The following is a 23,986-nucleotide window of genomic DNA, read 5'->3' on the forward strand; positions in this document are numbered from 1 at the left end:
GCATCACGAAGGTTAAGGCTCTTCTACGCATCCAGAATACCTAGTGAGTGGCCAGTTTTTGCTGTGTACTAGTAAAGATCAAGAACTCTGACCTGCTCAGCAAAAATCTCTGCAGCTGAGGATTCAATCCTATTTAGACGAGTGGGATGGAGGTAATTAGTTGCCATACCAGAGTTGCTGATAACAGTAAGTGGCAGACCAGATGCAATTTTATCCAGCAGAAACTCACCTAGTCCTGAATTTGCTCTGTTTTATACCAGGGGTTAAATGAGAGACTGTCAGGCCCTAAGTTTACTGGAGAGCAGGAAGGTAACGGTGCTTTCATCCCTTCCTGCAACTGTCAGCTGAGCTCATACTAGGTGCACCTGAGTAACTGTTCCCAAAACAATCCCTGCTTTTGGAGTTGGCACTTTCAAAATTGCATTGGCCCTGATCCAGCAAAATACTTGAGTTAATGTTTAATTTCAGGCATGAAGCATGGGACTGCTCGTAAGCTTAAAGATAAGCACATGCTCAAGTTCCTTGCTGGAAAATGGCCAATATAGTTTTTATCATGCAACATCAGGCCTGTAAGATACTCATTTCAATCTGTTGAGCTCGTATTGCTCGAGTTCTTTTAGAAAAATTATTTCAGGTGCTGTGGAATTACGGTCATTCAGTTCTAAAAGGCTTACCAGATTCTTGCCCCATGTAAGTTGCTTCATCCAAATTTGCAGCAGTAGAGGATATGCTGAAGAGTTTTACCCAGGAAGTCTTTACGTCTTTTTGTAATTGGACTTCTTTTTCCTTTTTGGGATACTTATCACTAGCATATACAGGTGAAATATATATGAGATCAGAATCTATTAGAAAAGTCATATTCAACCAGATGGTCAGACTCAGGTGGGTTACGTCAAGTTTAGAAAGTAGTGTCCTGTATTTCAGTAAATCAGTGTAAATGGATCCACAATAGATTGTTGTCCAGTGCAGTTTTTCATTGTTGTGACATTAGAAAATGGCCTTACTCCATAGAGTGGTTCTGTCCACAAAGGAAGAGGTTCATATACAGGATGTTTTATGTGTTTGGTATGTTGAATGTTTAAACAAATAAGAAAAATACTTTATCAGTGCAGCTTCAGCTTGCTTTGTGAATTATGTTTACAGCCTGTATCCCAGATTCACACACTAGAGATCCATGAAAATAATACAAAATGGTGTTGACTCACATCAAGGTTGTAAGTAACTGGAGTTCTGGGGTGGCACACAGTTTTCTTGGCACCTCTGCGGTCTGCTTAACGAGGTGGCTGTGATGCTGGGCTGGAATTAAGGTCCTCTGATATGAAGGTGTGGGGAAAAGCCCATTGCTTTGTTGGGCTGGGTTTTGGATGCATACCATAAGGAAATCTCATACAGGGATGTGTAGAAGGCTGCCTCAGCGTGGATGTTTGGCTGAGCTGGCTGCAAAGCGTAACGAGGGGGTTGGCCCATCTGTAGGGATGAATGCACGCAGCTTCGTTACAGCTAAATACGAGTCGAAGAAGAAAAATGACATGGAGGAGGACAAGTGGGGAGGGACATCGCATTAGCAGCCTGCCTGTATGACACTGTGAAAGGCAAGTCTAGATCTGTCAGCACAACTGCGTGTGGAGCATGCCAAGAAGCCAGATGCTGTTCCTGCTGCTGAAAGACTATTTTCCACAGTTCAGTGTTGGGGCCTTGTGATGTAAAGCCCTGCCCCATGGGTGGCCGTGGGTGCGGGACTTCACTGCTGGCTAAAGGAGTGAAGGCGGAAGAAAGGGAGGAATCGTATACTTGGGCTAACTTTTTTCTTTTTTTTACGCAAAACATGTTAATTGGATTTCAGAGTCATTTTAAAGAAAAAATAAAAAGAAATAATGTTGTCATACTTAATGATTAATGTTTAGCTAGCAGCATCTGCCTTCACTATCAATGTGTCTCTCATCTGTAGTCCTCCCCACAAAGGCTCAATTCTAAAAGGCATTAGAAGTAAATATATTATTTTTGAAAAGCATTGTTAAGCTAATGGGAAGCATACTTAACATCACTGCCTTATCTGCTTCATCTTTCTTTGCATCTAGAATAATTTTCCCGTTTTCCTTTGTATGCATCTATCCTTCATGTGGCACACATCCTGGGTGGAGAAGCTGTACTCAAGAATATCCTTTGGAGTCCAGTGGACAGAAACCCCCCTAATAAAGCCACAAATCCTTAAGGAATTATTGCAGCCCTGCCACTGGCTGCCCTCCAGGATCCCTCTCTGCTTTGCTGTGAAAGGAGTCACAAAGGTGCTGTTCTTTGTGGCTCTGAAAAAAAGGACAGTGAGGAAACTGGGCTGTTAAAATAAAAGGTTGCATTAAAGAATAACCATTATATTAAAGTTGGTCATAAATTTGCTGTTGAATCTATTTTTTTTTAATATAACACACTGACTTTTCGTGTATATAGAAAATTTCTACTTCCATAAAATTTTTTGAAGAAATTCCCCAAAACATGTATTTTACACCAAAAATCTATTTTTTTATATTATTTGGCAGTTTATTGATTGTAAGTCATTATTTTCTGCTGGAAATTTGTCAGAAATGACTACCTTTTCTTGACATTTTCAGGAAGGGGAATAGCACTGACCATTTTGCCAGCAGATTTAATAAGCTCCTAATACTTTCCTGGCATGTTCAAGTGCTTTTTGGCTTTTATATTTTTATTGCAACCCAGAAATTCAGGGTGGGGGTTGAAGAAGGAGGTACTTGAAAATAGCTGGAATAGGTCAGAAAAAAGCACTATCGTGCGGTTTCCTTTGTGAAGCTTCCCAGCTAAATGGAATCCAGTCCCAGCTGCCAGGAAGTGCTTGTCAGATCTCCTTGGTGCTTGGTGGAAGTTCTGTATCTGGAGGATGCCCAGAGGGGAGCACCGAGTGCCCTGCCTCCTCTGTGGGCCGTGCCTGCCATTAATGACCACACCAGCCTGCGAGCAGCACCCTCATGTTGTGGGTGGCAGTGTTTTACACCGCCAGTCCCTTCGCGTCTCTAGGTCAGCTAGCCACCATCAGGGACTTAACATCACAACAGTTAAGTCAACAGTGGTTGAGACAACGGAGCCCAGTTTTTATTAAGCATATACCGTAAGCCTACATTAACTGAATCCATTTTTCCTGTGTGTAATGAGTCCTGCCAAATGGTCAGATGCAAGTTCATCTCCAGGAATGTTTTGATTGATTTTGGCCAAAGCAATTAAATGTGAGAGGAAACAAAGAACTCAGGCCTTGGAATTACCACCTTGCAATTATACTATTTTGTCTTTCTTATTTTTTTAATAAAAGCTCTGTAGAGGCAAAAGGCTGCAGGTGAAAACCCTCAGTGAATGATCTCAGTTTTCTCCACGAGAAGCGGAGGGGGCAGACTGCTGGTATCACAAGGCACTCATTTAATATGGCTCTTAAATTCTCAGCTTCTGGAGTCATTGCAGTCTAATATACTTCAGCCTACTTGTCCATATTATTTACCCTTAAATTCAAGAAACCCGACTCCTAAATCTTTATTGGTTTGAATCTGGGTTGATATCAGCAGAAGAACCTGACTGATATCTGCCCCACCTTTTAAACTCTTTAATTAGTAGCACTCCATTCACTCTCACAGAAAGACATAAAAAATGATATTGTGTACAAGACATACAAGGGCTTGTCCATTCCCATCACATTGCTTAAAGAAGGCATTTTTAACTGATAAAGTTTCTCACCGTGTGGTCCAGGCAGCTGTAGGACTTGGCTGCTGTGCTGGACTCACCCAGAAGTAAGCACCCATTGCCCCGGTGCCTGGTTGCGCAGCAGCCTCTTCTCTGCTGTTGAACCCCATCCCTGAGACGAGGCCCCTGCCTTGCTGTGGGCTTTCCATGAAGCTTGCTCCTTTCAGCAGCCTTTTGTGAAGTTTGGAACAGAACAGCTTCCAGTATGCGCCTTGTGTTAGTGCTTACAGCATTTCTCTCTGTTAATGGTTACTTTACATCAGTAGGCAAACGATTCTTCTCATCCGATTCTGGTATTGTTAAAAATACCTGGAAGATGTCTGCGTTGTACTTGCCAGTGATTTTGCATTCCATTTCCTTAATTACATGCAAAGTAAGTAACACTGTCTGCAGTGTTATCTGGAGCTGTACATTATAACACCATGTTACCAGTTGGTTATATCCTTGTCACTCTTTTTTAGGAATGGCTAAAGCCAACCCCCTTGTTTCTGAGGTTACAGGGAGATACATTTTTGTTGTTGCTCAAATTGAAAATATTTTTTAAATGATGCTTTGGACAAACACTTGAAATCTGACCTGGAAATGGAAGATACTCTGATATCAGAACATCTGATATCTGTGATCTCTTGGCATCTCTGTACATTTTTTATCCAAATCTGGCCAAGTTGTATGGCTCTCAGAAGATTCACAGATGTTCACAGATGTTTAGAAGAGGCTTGTTAGAGTTTGGCAGCTAAATTCTCTGAAGTTCCCATCTGAACAAACAAACTCACTTTTCTCATAATTCCTTTTCTGCTAGTCTGATAGTGCTCCCTCTGAATTATGTAGCCATGACCAATAAATAAAAGAGGGGGGAAAGAAGTACCTGATCTGAATTTCAATGGAAAAAATGGGAGGGGATCAGAAAGTAGAAGTAGCAGGAAATAGAAAACAATTTGAGTGGAAGCTACTAATTCTGTTCTTGCTTATCTACTGTGAAGACAACCTTTTTACCCTACGTGAAACACTTAAGCCAGTAGGACCATAGGGATGGCCATGAGGAAATGAATTCTGTACTAAAAGCAGGGTCTAGAGGCCATGTATAAGATAGAGCCTGGGGCTATAATTTGGCTGGAAGAATAGAAAAAAAGTGTTGAATAATTGCTTGTTTTCTGTGTGAGCAAGGGTTTCTGCAGACAGCTATCTCCTTGACAACCCTAATTCATTCCTCGAGCTGTTTCTTACCTCACAATGATGGAGGCACAGGTTCTGCGGGAAAAAATTGTGTATGATCACGTAATGAAAACCTGTGCCGTGAAGTGTGCTCAGAAATAAGCTGAAGGAAGTTTGTACAGGCAACCTTAATTTTGGCATTTCCTAACTTTTGAATTCTTGGCATTGCATTGTTAATGTTATTTTAACATAGTTTTTGGATGTCATAAGTAAAAGTGATGCCTTCGAAGCCTGTACTTCATCCTGAGCTCCAGTGAAGCATTCCTAATCTTTTTCCGAATGAGCCTAAAGGGGCTTGTTTGTCAGGCTTCGAATCACTGACAAATTGTTCACAGCAGCATTTCAGAAAACAAACCTCGTGCCAAGTTTACAACTGATCTTCCAAGAACGCACGTTTTGTGTTTTGCCCCTGCAGCCATGTGGGTAGGCACTCACCTCACTTGCACGCTCAGAAGTGGTGTGCCCGTAGAGCTCAGGAATGAAGAAGTGCAGTAACATAGTGAGGATGTGCACGTGGATTTGAGTGGCTTTGTTTCTGGAGCCTGTGTTTGCATTTAATACTCGTATAATGAAAGACCACATCCACTTTCCCCCACAGCAGAAGCGGCCAGTCCCTTTGTTAGCTCCCTGAGAACAGTAATGAGATTCCTGGTTCAGAGAAACTTGCCATCTGTAAAATACTTAAGCATATTCTTATCGTTCTTAGGTCATTAAGGGCATACTTAACCCCAGCAACTTAATGAGGAGCATACATCTTTAAAGGTAATCACATACTTAAGTGCTTTGTTGAAAAGAGGTTGATTTAAACCCGATACAATTCTGTAACTCATCCTGTTGACCAAGTATGCATTCAAATTCCTTGTTTAACCAAAGGCTGGTTTACACCTTCTGGACGCTGCTCTGTGCAGCAGCAGTGTGGAGCTGTACAACTTCTCACGGCATCCTGACAAAATAGGGCTGAAAGACACCCGGCTGGAGAGGTCCTTAATTGCAAGGGTGCTCAGCCTGTGATCCCTAGGCTGTGTAGTGCTCCCTGGGAGAAAGAAACCAGCCTGCAACGTGCTCCACCTTTTCAGGCAGCAGCTTAGGAGCATGTAGAGGGTGGACAGATGGCTTCAGAAAGTGGGTGGTGGAAGCTGCATGATTGTGACTGTTTTTCTTGTGGAGGTCGTGGGCTTGCCATCCATGGGGTATATGGTGCCAGAAGAGAGCTCCTGTGACAAATATCAGCCAAATGCAGGCTCCCACCTCTGGAGCAGTTCACACCTGCAGTTTGTATCCTCCCGAGTCCTCTCTCCTCTCGAAAGAAGGCTGCTGGGAACAGGCCGTTCAAACTGATCTAGCTGTACCTCCATGACTTTGGTTTTTCCAAGGATAAACTGGGATGCCTGGAGGCTTTCCTGCATACACGTGCATGCATGGAAAACTGAAAAGCCCCGGGAAGTACTGTTCCTGCTATTCAGGCACCACAGGTCTTGGTGGGTTGTAGAGGAAGGGCAGGAAAAAATGGTCCATTCAGCCTCAATGTCTGAAGGCTACTTGCTTAGCTTGCTTCCTTGCCAGGATGGCGCCAGCTATACCTACATCCTTCTGGACAGTTGTTTGGTGTTTATATCAGCTATTGCTGTTTTTGTTTTTATTTTTTATTTTTTTTTCCAATAGTGTCTCAGAACAAGAGTGTGAGATTTTCCACCTGTCTGTAAATGCCTGCTGGTCTGTTGCGTCAAGGGCAGCAAGCACGGTAGTACTGTGGATGTTCAAGGGATCACTGCACAGAGAAACATTTGGCCAACAGGTTGTGAATCCTCGTGGGAAGTTGCACAAGGGTTTTCCAAACCTCACAATTAAATATTGAAAATAATTGTCTGGCAGGTAATAGTCCCCCCAGAACGGACTAATAGCCTGTCAGGTTTCATGTTTCCCAAAGTCACTTTTGACTTCATAAAATGTTCTGAAATACTCTGATCCACATTTGGTTCTCAAAGTGTTGGCTTGTAGGATGAAGCTTTTCAATGCAAGGTTTTACCTGAGGCCAGTTTCTGCTTGCCTTGCTCGTTTGGATTAGCTGAGTGAATCAGGTGAGTGGAATTTGGTTGCAGAATTCAGTTTGTCTTTACTCTGTCAGCAGAAATTTGTTGAAAACCTTAATAAGGGTGTTGGTGGTTTAAGTGTCCAGCTGCTAAAATACAGAGGTTGTACAGCTCAACTGGATTGCTCCAGAATGGTGTTTCTCTGGCAAGGTTTAGCATTCTTAATGCAAAGTGAACCCTCACAGTAGGGCCTCCTATACCGTACATTTTGTACTTTAATGAGGTAGATATTTAATCAATTGTAGAGAATAGTGGTATCTGCGTTTTGCATATGTTTCAAATAACAATGAAATTTATACGCAGATGAAGTAATTGAAGCATAGCCTGATTTCAGAAGGGCGCACAGTCCTTACTGCAGTGTAATTCGAAGAGATTGGGGATCAATCAAAGTGTTTTAAAATTAAGAGTTTTCTGCAGCTGGGACACTCCCAAGTTGAGCTACTTTGGTTTCAGTTTATAGCTCAACTTCTTTTCCCCCAAGTCAAATGGTTTATTGTACCCAGGATTTTTTAACTGTCACATCTGAAAATGAAAAGTATCTTTAAAAACCTGATATTCCGTAGAGATCTAAACCTGCACTGATCTGTGACCTAAACGTACCCTAGTCTTTAATGGCAAAAAGTTTAAAATTTAAATCCAGATCCACTTTTCACATGAGATCCTATCCTTATATGTCAGAATTTGAATGTAATATTCAGCTAAAATATCTTGGAATTTGACTTTAATTCACTGGTTTCATACCAGTTACTGCTCTGGCAATTATTTATTTTCTCTAAGAATGATATTAGCTCTCGTTTACCAAAAATTCCATATCCTTACAATGATCCATACTGCCAATATGGTTTATATCTCTACCGCAAACTTTGGAGTCCTAGAAATTCAGATACAAAGGGGCTAGAACCATTACCAAATCTTCCTGAGGTTGCTTTGCAAATGCGTGTTACTCAGTTATTCTCTAAGGTTCAATTTCTGATACATTTTCTTGCTTACTCCCCATGGAATAGGAATTAATCATTTTGGGGATAAAAGAAGCAGACTATGGCCATCAAGATCTGATCCAATACCCACTGAGTACAGTGGAAACCTAACAAAGAACCTCATTTTGCTGAATGACGATTCTTAAATCCATTGCTTTAATATGTGGGCTTCATGAAGAAATTCCAGTAGTCCAACATAGTCCGATATATGTTGAGACTCATTTTAGTGCTTTTTTTAATAACACACATGAGGATAATTTTTATAACCTAAAAAAAGTCTGTAAAAGCATCATTGTTGAAACAATATGCAAAGTAAAGTGCAAGAGGTAGATAAAACGTAGAAGCAGATAGAATATAGAACAACATGTTAAGAAATAAACAAGAGTTGCTTATATGGGAATCATGACAGGATCAAGTTCTGCGGTATAGATTCTGTAACAGACATATACAAATTAAAAAATTACATCAAATAGGAAAGCATAGTTCAGTTTTAATTTTACTTTCAAAGCAAAACACTTTTAAAAAATCCACTGAAACATTTTTGCAAGTTTTTGCATGCTTTTCTATTAATTTTCATTCCCGTTTGAAATAAATCATTTAGCATCCTTGTTATTTCAAACTGTTGTTAAACAGTATTTTATTAGGAAAATCTTAAAAATAAATGATGCGTCATACTTTTCAGAATACCATCTCTTTCAGAGTGCAAATTCACTCTTGTAAGATAAAGGATGCACGTTTTCAAAATTCCTCCACAAGATGTTTGTTTTAGGGTGCACTTTAAAAATAAATTCTGATCTAGTTAGATCTTGATTAGGAGTAAGAATAAATACCAGGTTCTGTAACAGGACACAGCAGCTGGCAGCTAGTGGTGACACTGTGCTTATCACTGTTTCTTTCTTTCCCTAAAATTATTGTTTTAGTTTTATCTCCCTCACCTGTTTCTCATGGAGGTCATCATCAGGAGCTAACAGCATACTGAAGTTGGACTTGATGATGCTTGTGGGTCCCTTACAACTTGGGATACTCTATTTTCTAGGTTGCATCGCAGAACAGGTGCAAGCCAGGCTGGTGGCAGGGTGAGTGGCTTCGCATCGGGCTTGTAATCCCACCCTTCTGACTGCCGGCTGGGTGCTGCGTTTGGAGCAGCCCCAAGCTGTGGTGGTTCTGCACCCTCTCCTCTCTGCTTGGAACAGACAGAGTGCTGCAGCTGCCTCTTCCCCCACCAGCAGACCCCTCTGTTCTCCTCTGTGCAGGAGAAGGTGATACATGAAGCTTTTCTAAAGAAAAAAAAAAAAGTTTCACAGAGGCTCAGATGTTTCCTTTGAGCCCTTCTGTGCTGTTGCAGTAGCCCAAAGGGGCAAGAGTAAGGGATACGATAGGAATGAGGACCACTGCACCCTGGATATGTTCACCACCAAACCGCCTAGTTCCTGTTGCATCAGTTGCTGTAGTTTAGAAGCACTTGCCATGAGCAAAATCCTCTTTAGAATACAATTTATGGGGTAAGTGACAGTGTAGTTAAGTAGGGAAAAACTCCAAACAAAACCACAACAAATTATTTAGCAAAATAAATATTTTGAAAAGTGATCTAAATTGTCCCCTTTTGCGCAGCATTAATGGAGTTATATGGCAAACATGAATACAAATTGCAAAGTGCATTCAACCTTAAAAAGGAAAAGAGAAAAAGTTTTGCTGGTGTGAAATATCTGAGAGCAGCAACCTATGACATACATGAGGAAGACAGAGGTTAGGAATGCAGCGTGCTTTAGAACAGAAGATTCTCTGTGTTTTGTCTTATATCAATAAATGATAATAGAATTTTGTGGTTAGAATATGGCTTTAAGTACATAGATAAGAGCCCAAGTAAATACTAGCACTCCTCCATTCCTGAGGGAAGTTGGTGGCCTGCCCACATAATTTGCTGATAAAGTCCCATCTGTTAAAACAAAGTACCGCAGCACCAGTAATAAATTTCAAGCAAAGACCATGAGAGGTTATTTTTGCATGACAGTCTTTGGTGAGCTTTATTTTAAACCAGAAAGGTGTTTGAAACTGAAACATAGATGATAGTGTTGGCTTTCAGTTAGCTTTACACTTTTACATGGCAAATGAGAAATCCCGCTCCGCTTTATTTCACTGGTAAACAGTGTCGCATGATAAACTGTTATGAGAATAAAGTCATAAGGAAAACTCTGCTTCACAAATGACATACGTAGAAAAACAGCAGATGTCTGATGAAGTAAAGAACCAACTTATTGCCAAGTCTTTGGAAAACAAAATTAATTTCCTTTAGTCTTTGATAATGATGATGTAATGTAGTTAATAGGAAGAGCCTGCCATGCTCATGGAGTTATTAAAGAAGAAATGTTAGACATGCAGCAGGTCAAAAATATGGGTTTACTTAGCAGTGCCATATCCATGAGAGTATTTATAGATGTGAAGGAAAAAGAAAGATGATAGTGATACAGAATGTTGCATTTTTCGAAGCAGAAGTGTGTAATGAAACCAAACTTCTGAGTGTCCTCTTAAGCTCAGAATTGTGGTTGTTCAGTGACTTCAGACAAGTCTTATTGGAAGGCACTTACTTCAAGGAAAATCAAATCTTTTTGTAGAGTAAAATTAAAAATATTTTGCCTTCTGTTTTTCCCTAATGAGGTCTAAGCCATGTGAAGACAGTGCCTGAATGGGCATAGCCTTGGCTGTTTTAACGGGTAGAAAATATGTCAAGGAAAAAAAATGTGTGTGGAGAGTGTCCTTCTTAATTTTCAAGTACTTTGCTCCTTGGATTTTAACAAAATGGTGTGTAGTAAGCAGATGTAATGATTTATTTATTTGCAATATCTTCTTTGGTCGCTAGATGTCCCTACATGCTGTTGGAGTAATTGTCCGGGTGTGGTTCCTGGTAAACAAAAAAGGTAAATCTGGAAACTAAAGCTGTGCAGATTCCTCGAGGGTATGTAGGAAGCTGTCCTATTAAAGGAGATTTTGTGATCTTTGTGTGCACTTAACTGCTGGGGGAGATAGTGCTGGAATGTACTGTACTTTTACCATATATACAGAATGAAAATTAGATTTGTTCACAGAAACTTTTGAAGAGATACTTACGGGAATGGTTTAAATAGTCAGACATTTTTGTCAGAGTATTGATGAATATTGATAACCCAGTTTCCTCCCCTGGTGGTAACTATTACAAGTGTATAGAGGTGCTGGATGGGAGGTTCATTGCTGAGGCACGAGAATAACCACTATAGATGTAGCCTCATGCCTATGGGATCCCGCAGTCCTGCAGTCACTGTAACTAATGTTGATTTTAACAGTGTCCATGATAACAATCTTGTCAGCAAAGTTTTATATCATACAGGGCATTTTATAGTATTTGGCAAGGCTGGGAGTAGTACCTAATTAACCCCAAACCTAGTGTTGACCTCTTACATAGAAGACTTGTGTATTTCTAATTTTTTTTTCCCCTTAGAATACAAAATGAACACTTTTTGATGAATCTGGCTGCTAAATTGGGTCTCGGTGTGAGTAGATAATGATGCTGTTGCCCTGACTGGGCTTGTTCTTACACAAGTCGTAGAACTGGGTTTTGTCTTTTCCGTTAATGACCCTTTCGGTCTGTGTGGAGGCCAGGACTCGCTGGAAGGTCAGCTTTGAGGAGTGCTGGGACAAGTATGCCACCATCGAACTGGTTTCACTTGTTGGCACACTCGCTGTGCTATCCCAATGGCATTATGGGCCTTAACTATCGAGGTGGCTTTTCTCCACCATTAAAGATTTGACAGTTGGATGCAAATCAGAAATACAGAAAGCAGAGCAAAGCACTGCAGCACAAGTGACTGTGGTTTCCAATTAACAAGGGGAAAATAGTGCCAGAAGTTAGTGTAAAATGCCAAACATAACTCTCAGGAGGAAAAGAACATGTGACAGAAACAGTTCCCTTCATCTGAAATGGATGAGTAGGGACTACTAAATTGCTTTTATTGTTACGACTTTATTTTTGCATATATGGCTAAAAGTTTATGGACTTTTACTCTAGCGTTAGACCGCCCTATTCCCTATTTGACTGCTCACAGGTTGCTATATAAAAAAAATTATTTTGGGTTTGCTGAATACCTAAGAAATTATTGTGGTTATTAAAACGCATGCAAGCTGATAGACTGCATGTTTATTAACCTTGGACACTTGGCCCTTTAGAGCCCACCTGCCAGTGAGTATTTCACTCCAAAAGAATCAGTTAAAGTTCAGCAAGTGGGGTTGTTCGTGCAGGGGTGAGATCTGTTAGTATTCCATGCAGATGTTGAGAGCAATCTCAGTTCACTGAACTAGTTTAGGGTTTCTGGAGACTCAAACAAGTACCTGATCCTGGAAGGCTGCTTCTCTGTCCGTGCAATCCCTGAACTTGTTAGGAAATGAGCATTTGAAGGTACTCTGTTGTGTACATGATGAGTTCAAACTTCTCTGTCCCCCTCATCTCCCCTCCCACAGATGCCATACTGCGGGTACAACGATTCAAAACAGTTACTTCTGTTTTGCAGTATTTGTTTAGATGAGGGGAACCACGGCTATGCAGCTGGAACAATGGCTTATGAAATTAAAGTGACCCTTTGAAATTCTTGCGTTTAGTACATTTGTTCTAATTTCAACTGGATAACTAATTATTTTTTTATTGTGCTAATGGGCTGTTATTCATATGTGGAAGCCATTTACTGCATGCCCTAGATGGAAACGGGCTCATATTTCAGCTCTGAATATTTAACACTTAATAAGGTAGCCACCTGCTTTTAAGGTTATTCCAACATATTCAAACAGTCTTTACTTCTCATTGTGAATACCGGGATTATTTTTGATCTCCCATAATGAAACAAATAGCCAAACCAATTTAAGCACTAAATAAAAAAATTCTAGCCCCTCTAATTTTCTGAAATTCAAACAACTTTGTAATAACACCTTATAAATCATGTAGAGTTCTGTAACTTTAAAAGCCAGGCCTGCACATAGCGAATGTTTGTTCTTTTCAGCATGACACAGTGAAACCACTGAGTGCATAGCGGGGTGAGGGCAGGTGCTGAGCTCCCATCACCACCGAGTGCTGCCTGCCTGTTCTCTTCAACCCTGACCAAAGCTGTCTGGAGCATTCCTGCTGAAACCTCAAACCAGGAGAAATGATTCTGTGCATCTGTTCCACTTTGCCCCCAGATTTTGTCATGGCTCATGAACCTGCATCTGGGGAGTATGAAGTACAAGCCAGAAATTGGCAGGGAGGTATTGCAAACGTGGCTCGAAGCCATGCACTTACTCCTCACTTTGGAGCTGGCCGCTCAGGAATTCAAACTGCTTGAGAAGTCTGATTTACAATGATTGGCATTGCTGCAGGGACAGAATTAGGGCGATGTGGTGGTTGGTGTGGGGGAAGTGTTACCCTAACTCAGCATTTCCTGCTTCTCTAGTTTTTGCTGTTGGATTTTGATGATGAGTATATAGGACAGGAACATGAGTAGCTGCATATTGTTAAGCTCCAAGATGCCAACCTTTTCTGTGCAGTGCCAGCAAGGCTGGAGATCGCTGAGGTAAGGTTTCCTCTGGGAATAGCCATCCTATTGCCATTCCCCAGTGTAGTCAGCTTGCCAGGTCGGCACTTGGTTGCCCACTAATTGCATCACCTCTGGTGCTTACCTGAAAAAAAGTAATAATCAACACCTGTTCTCTCTCCACTTTCAAAGCATGGAAGTGCATAGATTGTGTAGATGTTGGAAAGAAGTTAATGGAGGGAGGGATCCCTTTGGTTTGTTGGTTTTTTGGGTGAGTTGAACCCTTTGCATTGTTCAAATGGAAGGAGACGTTTAGGATGGGTTGGACAGGAAGGTTGAAATGCTTCCAGCAGCTCTGCCTGCAGCAGAAAATGTCCTACAGCCTGGCAGCTCTATTTTCAGAGCAATAATCCTTGTTTTAGAGTTGGCTGTTGCAGTAGCCTTGCCAAGGGCACTCTGGAGGGGGTGGTGGTCTTTTAGCTGATTTCTCTGCAGGCCATTTCTCTGGTGCAATAGCAAGGAACCAATCTGCCCGCAGTGGCAGTGGGGAGGAAGGTGTGCTGCAGCCTTTGCTGTCAGCTGGAGGCTTCTTGGTGCCGTCACTCAAAGGCCAAATGGGCTGTAGTGCCACAGCCAGATGGAGGTGAGGAAGGCATCCCTCCCTGAGGACAGCTCGTTGCATGGACGTAACGCAGACTTCTGCCTTGCCGGGGGTGGTAGGCAGCACTTCTCACAGATGCTGCCGTGTGAGAGCACAGTATCAGTAAGGAGTCGACAAAGCTTCCAGGACGTGGAAGTCTCTTGATAATCTGTGAGCATGTGTCCTCGCTCTGAGGGAACCGCAGTGCTCCTCGGAGCAATTCCCTCTGCCCACAAGCCTAACCTCTGTCCTGCTGAGGCTGCCTCAGCCAGCTCCTGCTCTTCCACGTGCTAATCTTGGCGAGACACTGGGACAACTGAATGTCTGTTGTATTATCCTGGGTTGTAAACAACAGACAAAGTTATGTGTCATCTACAAGCCCTATAATCCAAACAGCGGCGTGAGCGCCTGCGCACCATTGGGAGCATTTCTGTAGCGTGTTAGGCATGTGAGGGGGACAAAAGATGATCAGCATGCCAAATATCTCTAGCATAGACAAGGCTTAGACACGTGTGTTGGACAAAAGGAAGCAATAGTGGCAGAAGTACTTAGGGAAGCAGCTTGAATGATTTCTGGCTACTAGTAGTTTTCGTTCTTTTGATACAGATAAGCGAAGAGAATAACGTGCTTTAAGAGAACGGTTCCCCTTTGTGGGAGCTGCTGAATGTCAGGAGTGGCTGGGAGCAGGGAGGGACTGTCAGAAGTCATTGATGGTGCAAAAAGGACTGGTTTGCTACTTTCTTCTTCTGTTTAAACTAGCTGTTTTTGTACAGGATTTTTGTGAAAAAATAATTGTAGTGATTTTGCAACTTTCTAGCCACTGTTGGAGTGAACCAGGGCTTTTCTGAAGCAGATGGATTCTGTCAATTCATGGATCGTATTTAGCCTTTTTACCCTTAAAATGAAAAAAGGTTGAAATCTGTGGTTGTACAGCAGACGTTACTTAAATAAGGAGGAGAAAACTTGGGTCCTTTTCCTGGGTTTTGGAAGCAACCTGATATTTAATATTTAGGAATTTATTTCACCACTGTGCCTTGCTTTAACCATCTGTAAAATGGGAATAATGATACTGGCTGTGTTATGTCAGGTGTTTTAGGATGCATAGGACAAATGAGACAGGGAACGAGTCAGAAGTCCATTGAAATGGAGTGCCTTTCAAAACCCCGAATCTGCCAAAATCGTAAACGTACAAGGATCTGTCATCCTCTTTCATTCTCAGTGAATTTGAGATTCTGTTTCCATTAGGAGTACGTGCTTCGTAATAAACTAGCAACATGCTAGCAATGGGCTAAACACGTCTTCACCATTAAGAGCTATTTTTTTTGTAAGAGTATACAGATTCTGTAGCATTGGCCATTGCTTATTTTATTTTTAAACAACTTGTCCCTGGCTGTAATAGGGAGCAAATTATCTCGAGCAGCCTGATAGTTTACATATTCTCATTATATTCATCTTCCCAGAGAAGACACAGTCTGCGCTTTTAGAGGAAGGGCATACAGTGTGTAGTTGTAGTGTTTAGGGGTCCTCGTGCCCCCTTTTCACACCAGCCAGCACGAGTGGTTATCATCGCCCTCTTTTTCTGGCAGTCACGCAGAAAGCTGGAAGCAAAGCTCATGCAGGGCAGTGGAAGTTGTGGTGTGGCATCAGCACGCAGCGGGTTGCTCTCCTGTTGGCAGGACACAGAGCAAAACAGGTGAACGGGCATCCTGCTGCTTGGCTTTGCTTGGTGGCAGGATGCCTCACAAAGCACAGACCCCAAAATCGGATGCTTAGAGCTGACTGAACGATGGGATGCACCCGGAGATGCACGATGCTTTGCTGCTTCGCTGTATTCTGCGAACGTCGTAGGAGAGAACCAAAGCGATGTGCTGGTAATGCTGCCTGTGCGTTGTGCAGGCTCTCGCTGCAGGAATGCTGACACAAACAAAAAGGAGATAACTTGGAAATTCTATTGCTCCGTTTATGTTATTATTGTAGTTAATGGTCTGTCAGCATTTCCATTATAAATCCCTATTTTCAGGGTTTTATAACTCAGCCGTAAAAATTCTCTCCAGGCTGAATTTGGCATGTGTGTTTTCAGCCTGAGAGCACATGTGTTGTTTTATTTTTTATTTTTTTTTAACAAGGTTGTGTTTAAAAAAAACTAGAACTGCATTCACAATTTTTAAGATATAGAATTGCCAAAAAAAAAAAAAAGCCAACAAAAAATAGGTGATTGGTTACAGATGCTTTCTTTGCACTCATATAACTCAAAAATTGCTGAGTTATTTCAGCTGTAATTGTGGGTATGTGTAAGGTTAAAATGGTGGATTTAGTACTATTCCTTTCTTTATGGTGTTGGTATTTGACAAGCAAATAGAAAACAGACCCCGATACTGTATACACTCATGTATAAGCTGACCCGTGTGTAAACTGACCTCCCAAACTTGCCCCACGCTCCCCTCATCTAGGCCAGATTGTTTCAGTGTCAGCCAGGGTGGGCAAGCAGGGAGTGGGGGGCAAATTTTCAGATTTCGGTAAATTTCTTTTTCTTTCTGCCATTGCTTCCTATAGCGCTGTGTAGTTGCAGAATGCCCACCAGGCAGGTGGTGGTATTAAGGACGAGCTACAATAGACACAAGTTCCCACACATTCTGAGTGTCAGCTTTGTCCATCTTGTTTACAGAGGGACTGCCCTCTGTCTGAAACTCACTCCAGAGAAGTTTACACAAAGATGAGTGTAAACCACATGTTTTACGCTGAAGCATCTGAAAGGAAAAGAAACAAGGGAGAAGACCAAGAGATTATGTCTGAATTCTTTGCTGTCTGCACAGGCAGACTTTCCCTGCTCATCTCCCAACAATACCTGTGGTTCTCGGTTTATGGCTCGCTCACCAGTGCTAGGAGAGAAAGGGGTGACCGGCAGTCAAATAAAATTTTATTTCAGAATTTCATTTCCACAAATTAATTTGCTTCCAAATTAATCAATTACTTCGAGAATTGACTCCAGGAGCAGGTTGCAATAAAGTCCACAGACTTCTTGCCTGCAGGGTGCTTTCTGCATAACGTTTTATTGTGCGGAGGAACAGAATAAAGCACATCTTCCCAAGAGTGAACGGTTTCTTGCAGGCTAGGAGAAAGTGTGCAAGAAACTGTAGCAGTTCTATGCGGTAGTAATTCCTGCCGTTATTGTACTTTGTCATTTTATAAGCATTGGTGTCTATAAAAGTGTGTAAAATTATGCTTGTGGAAAAGTATAATCTGATTTGATACTTTTTTTTGCATCTTATCAGATATATGTTTTTATAAGTACTTGATTCTTAAAATTTTTGCTATCCATATTGAATTTTTCCATGATGTTTTTAACATCCTGTGATATATAACATCCCATCATATCTTAAACATTCCTTTACATCAGTATGAAAGGTCATGTACTTGGGCTGTTTTTCATTTCACGAACATCTGGGCTTATGAGATTAACAGAACAGTATACCACTGCCTTCTTTTGGGGCTCTTAGTAATAACTTGCGAATAACACTTGTCTTCCACCATGTGGATTATACTTCTGTTGGGGCAATTTCCTCACTATACTAATGGCTGCTAGTTAACCCCTTACTCGCCACTGCTGCTGTTACGAGCTTAAATTCACTTCTTTATATGTTCAAAAGGATAGACCTGTATGCTCTCGTGGGGTGGGAGCAGCTCATTTGTCTAAGCATAGGCATGTGGCACCGTTGTACGTGTTGGAAGGTGTCCCACCTGGTCTCCAGCTGGTGATCAGGAGAAAGGCGCGGATCTCCTGTAGGTCCTGTGGTGTATGTGCCAGTGCTGTGCAGATGTCTCTGATACTGTGAGGTGCTTTCAGTGTCCCTAGGTGCCTGTGTTTACATTAGAAATGTATTTCTATATTTGTGATGAGCACAGTCAGGAATCAGGGTACTCCCACAGTGCAGTGAGGCGGCCACATGATTTCTGGTTAGCAAAACTTTGAAACAAGAATGAGAGTCATCCAAAATGTGTGCCAGGAAAGGGTTTATCTGGCCATGCGGTGGCTTTATATGCTGCACAGACCACACAGGTAACTTAGTTACAGCCAACTGTATGGGGCACGGAAGGTGATCTGAAATCATCTAAATGGCTAAAAGTAGCTTTTCTATTAATAGATACGTGATCATTCTCAAGATTTGGAAGGGCTAGCATCAAATTTTTGTGATGTTCCCTAGCAATGATGTAAACCTCTCATTTCTTGTTGTGTAAAGCATGAAATAACACACTGTAAAGCTCTCGCTGCTCCGGGAGTGAATGATCTTCATCCAGAGATTTGGGCAGGTTGGCAGCTGGGAAAGGAGAGAAAAAGCAAAGATGGAAGATGGATCTGAAAAAAGGTTGCTCAATAGAAGGAGAAGGGTGCGGGCAGTGCTACTGACTCCGTGCCTTTGACAGTGTAACACAAGTGGGGTGGACCTTCAAGAAATTCCTGCTTCCATGCATGATTGGCAGAGTGTTTTCTGTTCCCTCTGTAACATTCAGAACATAGTTTTAAGTTGTCTATGTGTTTATCCTCACTGTCCTTCAGTGTCCTATCATGTGTATCCTAATTTCCTTTGTGCAGCCCTTTTCCTACCTCTCCTGTTTACAAAGAAGCATTTAGGTCTTAGAGTCAACAATTATGTCCTTATTAGCATTTGTCTTATGGGGAAGACACCGCGATCAGCCACTTAATTGTATCAGACAGTGCCAGCATCCAGTGGTCACGTTGTTTATGGTTTCCTGCATTGCCTCCTGCTTCAGTTCAGCCAGAATGCGAGCAAACTTGTAGAGCACATACAGCAATTTTTTATGCAGACAACATGTGGGGGATAATTTCAATAATTACAGCTATCTTCTAATGGGTTTTTATCAGCCAGAAGCGCAGAGGAGTTGTCTCTACATCTGCAGACAGAAACACACTAAAGAGAGTTCTACACGTTTGGAGATTAAAAGTCTCCATTGTAGCTTACTAGTCTTTTTAGCTTTAATTTCTTCTTTTTTGTCAGTGTATTTGTTGTATATTTTGTGGACTGTGTTGTATCTACCATAGCAATTTCATGGATTTTGGCCACAAGATGGCATCTGATTTCATAATCTTCCTTTGCAATATCACGTTTTTTTCCTGTCTTGGTGGATTAATACCCAGTATTCTTGCAGCAAATTCCTTATAGTTGGAGCTGCCAGCAGTGGTGACGGTCTTGGTGACTCCCTGTGAATCCTCTGCTCTGTAACCTCTGTCCTTGCAAGGTATGAAAGTTGCATTATGATTGTTGCCTGGTAAATGAGAACTGACACAAAAGCTTCAGCTCATTTCACCTGTGAGGTAATCTGAAGTCCCTTGAGGTTGTTAGAAAAGCTCTTACTGGACTGAGGCCCTGCTTACAGAAAAATGCAATCTCTTAATTCTATCTAAACTTGCTAAAGCTATGGATAATATGTTTCCTTCTTTCTGCTTCAGGGCATCTCCCATGTACCTGTGTTTGGGGAATGAAAAACAGTCAGATGTGGAGGACAAAGAGGCAATCTAGGAGACTTCTGAGCAAACTGGGAATTTTCCCTATCAAGTGCAGGAGAAATGGGAAACTGAAATTTATCGCTTATAGAAGGGGAGATGGAGTAAGAATGGATCTTAATTTGCAAAGGGAGAAGTGAATTATTCAAATGGGTTTGGCTTATCTGTGTAGGAACCAATGATTTAATGCAGCTAATCAGTGTGCAGATATCACGCAGTATGGAAAGTACTGGCTGATGTGAAATAAGGCAGTTTACCTTTTTCTTAGTGACTTGAACAAATAACAGTTGTAAATTGCGCCAAAATATTTTATGAAGTGGAACAGATCGTAACAAATCTGCCAACAGTGTAAGAAGGCAAAAAATAAAAGTGGAGTTGAAGAAGAGATTAGAGAGAACCACAGTGTTACTTGGTGGCTTTTACACACGATTGTTTGGTGCAACCCTGGCTCAGAAACTCCTTGTCCCTTTCATTGCAGGAAGGTGGTGAAGCTCAATCAGAATTGTACTGTATTTGCCCTGCATCATATAATCCTCCTTCAGTATCTGCTACTTTCCCTCTCCCAGGGACGATGCTGAACTAGAAAGATTTTAGGTCTGCCTCAGTAGGCAGTTTTTATGCTCTTGTGTGCTTAAATGCAGAGCTGCTTATTCTTAATCCTAATCGATGTCTATCATGCTGGTTTAGTTTGTGGAAGCCTGTGTGTGAAAACACTTCCATTCATAGCCACGTAAACTATATCCTCTCTGGACAGTCACAGAAACCATTTCCTCTTTGTTTTGCAGCACTGCAGTAACTGCAGCACCTGTGTTCTCGACTCATCAAAGGAAGCAATCCTAGAAAGTGCCAAGTGCACTTTAATTGTCTTTCGGTAACAGTCTAGCAGCTGGAGAAGGAAGCCTCAGCAGGATTGCACATCCAGATGACCTCTGCAGCCCACCAGGAAGGGCTGTAGAGACTTCACAGGTTACAGAGCACAGCACAGGAACCTCTGTCAGCTGGGATGGGAGACCACCAAGGAATTTCAGGTATGGGTGGTACCAGGCAAGGAGTAAGGGACAAGCGCACAGTGAGCATGAGACTGTAGAAACCAAACAGTTCAGCCTCATTGTTACTGCTGAACTAACTGATGGGTCAAGAAAAAAGGGGAGACTTGTCTTTGCAGTCTGGTAACCCTGTATGAAGTACAAATGTTCATGAAAGAAAGGTCAGCGCCAGGCAAAGTGATTTTTTTAACAAGAAGTTCAGTGATGAGTGGAACAATTAATCATTGTCTCTATATTGATGAGTCTCATCGCTGGATTTTTTTTTATTATTATTTATCAAATAGGAAAGTCTGACTGAAGCTTTTTATGTGTTGGGGCAGAGGTAAAGGCTCTTCTCTCTGTGGGTTCCTGATGTCTGGTGAGGACTGAGCGTGTCACGCCATGTTTTCCTCAGAGGTTTTCCTCATGCTGCTGAATTATCCCTCCTACCATGGAGGAGAGGCACCTGCTTTTAAAAGATTTAAAGCCTCTACCTCTCAGTCCGGTCACATATGGCTGAAATTTGTAAGTGGGGATGTTTGTGGAGGGAACAGACAAAACTCCCTGTTTTCTCAAAAGGCATTTTAATAGAAGCTCTGTTAACTTTATTAAGTGGTTCTTTCTGTAGATACTTACACCAGCACCTCAGAGACTTGATTTTATACCCATAACATTCCTGGGAAGCAAGGAAGGGTTGCTGTCTTAGTTTTCACGTGAAGAACTGGAACGCAGAGAAATTTGGATGGAATCTTAAAACTATTTAAGTTTGTAAATCCTAGCAATAACTTCAGGCAAGGTGAAAAATAGTCTCCTGAAGGATCTGGGCCCAAGCAGACTGTCCAAGATCTTACTGCAATTCTTGGCTTCCCTACACCCGGTTGCACTCTGGTCAAGAGGCTGCCTTCCCCTGGGTGGAGACAGACACTGCACCACCCAGCAGGCTGAGCTGAGGTTAGCACCCACCTGCCTCCTACAGCTGCTCGTCGCTGCCCTGCTGCCTGCCTCAGCCACTCCAGCTGTGCCAGCAAAGGTGCCTGTGTGAGTCCTGTTTCAGGCAAAAGGAGCTGAGTTTAAATGATATAAATAGCAGGTCTTTGCTAAGTTTTTGTGGGGTACAGCGCTTCCATGAATAATTTGCTTGGGAGACTGACAGGGCTGAAGGCTGACCCATTTTCCATGGGTATTGCTGGATCCAGCAGGGGATGTTTGTAGAGTAGGTAACTTTGCACATTTTCTTTCTGCTTGAGCCACCCTTCAGGCCTCTGTGTTGGAAGAGACAGGAATAAGCTGCTGTTAGCAGAATTTACTCTTGTGCCGAGACTTTGCTTGAGGAGCTCAGTGGTGTGTATCGGTGAAGGGTGCTTCAGGTAATGATTCGCCTCTCAGTGCACTTGACATATGAAAGCCTCTCTGTTCTATGTGAAAGTTAAAGAGCAGATTTTCAAACAATTTATAACTAGTCTAGAGAATATTCCAGCTAACAAATTATTTTTAAATTGTTAATTTTAAATTGTTTAATTTAAAAATCTCTTACCAAAAGGGTCTGTCTTTATGCTCGATACAGAGAAGTTTTAAACCCTTCCACTGCAGGTCTTGAGGAAAGAGATAATGGTAGCTCTAAGGAGCTAGGGACAGCTGTCCACCAACACCTCCATTTTCAGCTTTTCACATCTGGTTTAGTGCATTATGACATTCTTGTTTCTCCTTGTGAATCAGTAGCTCTTGGCTGTGGCCAGTAGGAGAAAGAGAGCGATTTTTATGTCTCTTCATATCCTTACAGAGAGAAGAGGTAATACTTTTCTAAAATATACTGTGTTGCATCTCTCTTCCAAGTATGTCCCAAGTCCTCTGCAAATTGTAATCAGATTGGTTGTATGCTGTGTGATGAGACAATTAGAGGAACAAGGGGAAATGTGGGATAGCCCCTATTTTATGAATCCAGACAAAGGCGTATTCCACTGCTGCTGAGCAATGAGAAGTCTCCTTTATTCTGGCCAACCTGAAACCAGAAGTGGACGTACAGTTTATCTTACTCCCGTTTTTTGCTAATATGCTCAAAATGGGGCTTATTTGGCAAATATGCTCTCTTCAGCAGAACTGGAGTCTTCATCTAAAAAGCCTTTCCCACTCTAAGTAGGAGAGTAAGTAGAGAAGTAGGTTATTCCTCTATTAATCTCCTGCATGGCTCAGTAAAAGCTTTTCGAGTCTCTTGTGTGACTCTCCAGTATCAAATGGGAAAGAATTTATACCTTGTAGTGCTTACTTCTGTATTTCAATCCCAGGCCCAAATTTCCTTCTGTATTGGCCACCTTCCTTTCTCCCTCTGAGGTACCACTGTGTGATTCAGTGGGATTTGAACTGCATATTTGTACTTTGTTGTCTCACCTGCTCCTGTTTTCACATCTCAAAATGGGCAAACACAGGCAAGTAGCTTTTTGGAAAGGCTCAGACTTTGAAGACCTGCAGTGCTGCCAGGGCTACCAGGCTGTGAAGGTATGCTGGGAACGCTATAGCCCTTGGCCTGTTTGTCAGTCCAACAGCCTTGGTGTGACAGTGACACTTTCTGCCTCCAGCATGCATCCTGCCATCCCTCCTTGATCTGCAAAACCACCCCAAACAAACTGCTGCATAAACTATAGCTTTTTTTTTTGTAGGTTTTGTGAAGACTGACCAAACCTTGCCCCTTATATAGGGGAAAAGAATACTTTTTTGGGGTGTAGGAGGGAAGAGGGTTTGATGCATAGGATAAAGCAGTGTGTCTCAGTAATGTCAGATAGAAGTCTGTCTGTTCAAGGGGTGGGGATACTGATTGGTCTGCGCTATTTCTAGAAGGAGCGTTTTCCACTGAGCCTGTGATTCCATAGCAGTTTCAGCCAAAAGAAATTGGTGTGCTGTGGCCTAGTGCTACCCCTAACCTCAGGCTGCATGCTCCAACACCCATCTGCTCCCCTCTCCTTTCTGTGGTGGCTCTAGCAAGCCTGTAGCTGTGGAAGAGGCAGGGCTGCTCCCTGCGTGTAGTGGATTTTATTGCGTGATGGGAAGGAATGGCTGAGGTGCCGTGCTCCTGTAGCTCTCAAGAAGCTAAGTCCCCACCTGGCCAAAGATTCTGAGAACTTGTGACCCACCTTAATCAAATCCACATGGTGAAACAGGAAGCCATTCAGTGCTGTTCTGCATTTGGATGGGTACTCTGGGAGGGAGAGGGGGGGAAGATACTTTAGAGGATTTTTCCTAGTTCTACCACTAATTTAC

The 23,986-nt window shown here is 42.1% G+C and overlaps 2 long non-coding RNA genes across 2 annotated transcripts in view; both read left to right on the plus strand.

Annotated features, from left to right (window-relative positions):
• The window catches only part of LOC106044024 (uncharacterized), a 104,034-nt gene that overhangs the window by 18,360 nt on the left and 61,688 nt on the right, over positions 1–23,986 (plus strand). Inside the window, exons 2-3 of the long non-coding RNA XR_010832063.1 lie at positions 19,355–19,444; positions 20,495–20,737. This is a non-coding gene — a long non-coding RNA (uncharacterized lncRNA). The remainder of the gene's footprint in view (positions 1–19,354; positions 19,445–20,494; positions 20,738–23,986) is intronic.
• On the plus strand, positions 1,981–16,546 carry LOC136791008 (uncharacterized). Its single transcript, XR_010832068.1, has 3 exons — positions 1,981–5,712; positions 9,054–9,093; positions 10,875–16,546. It is a non-coding gene; the product is annotated as an uncharacterized lncRNA (long non-coding RNA).

The sequence above is a fragment of the Anser cygnoides genome, chromosome 5 (assembly GCF_040182565.1).
Source record: "Anser cygnoides isolate HZ-2024a breed goose chromosome 5, Taihu_goose_T2T_genome, whole genome shotgun sequence".
In the NCBI taxonomy this organism is placed as follows: Eukaryota; Metazoa; Chordata; class Aves; order Anseriformes; family Anatidae; genus Anser; species Anser cygnoides.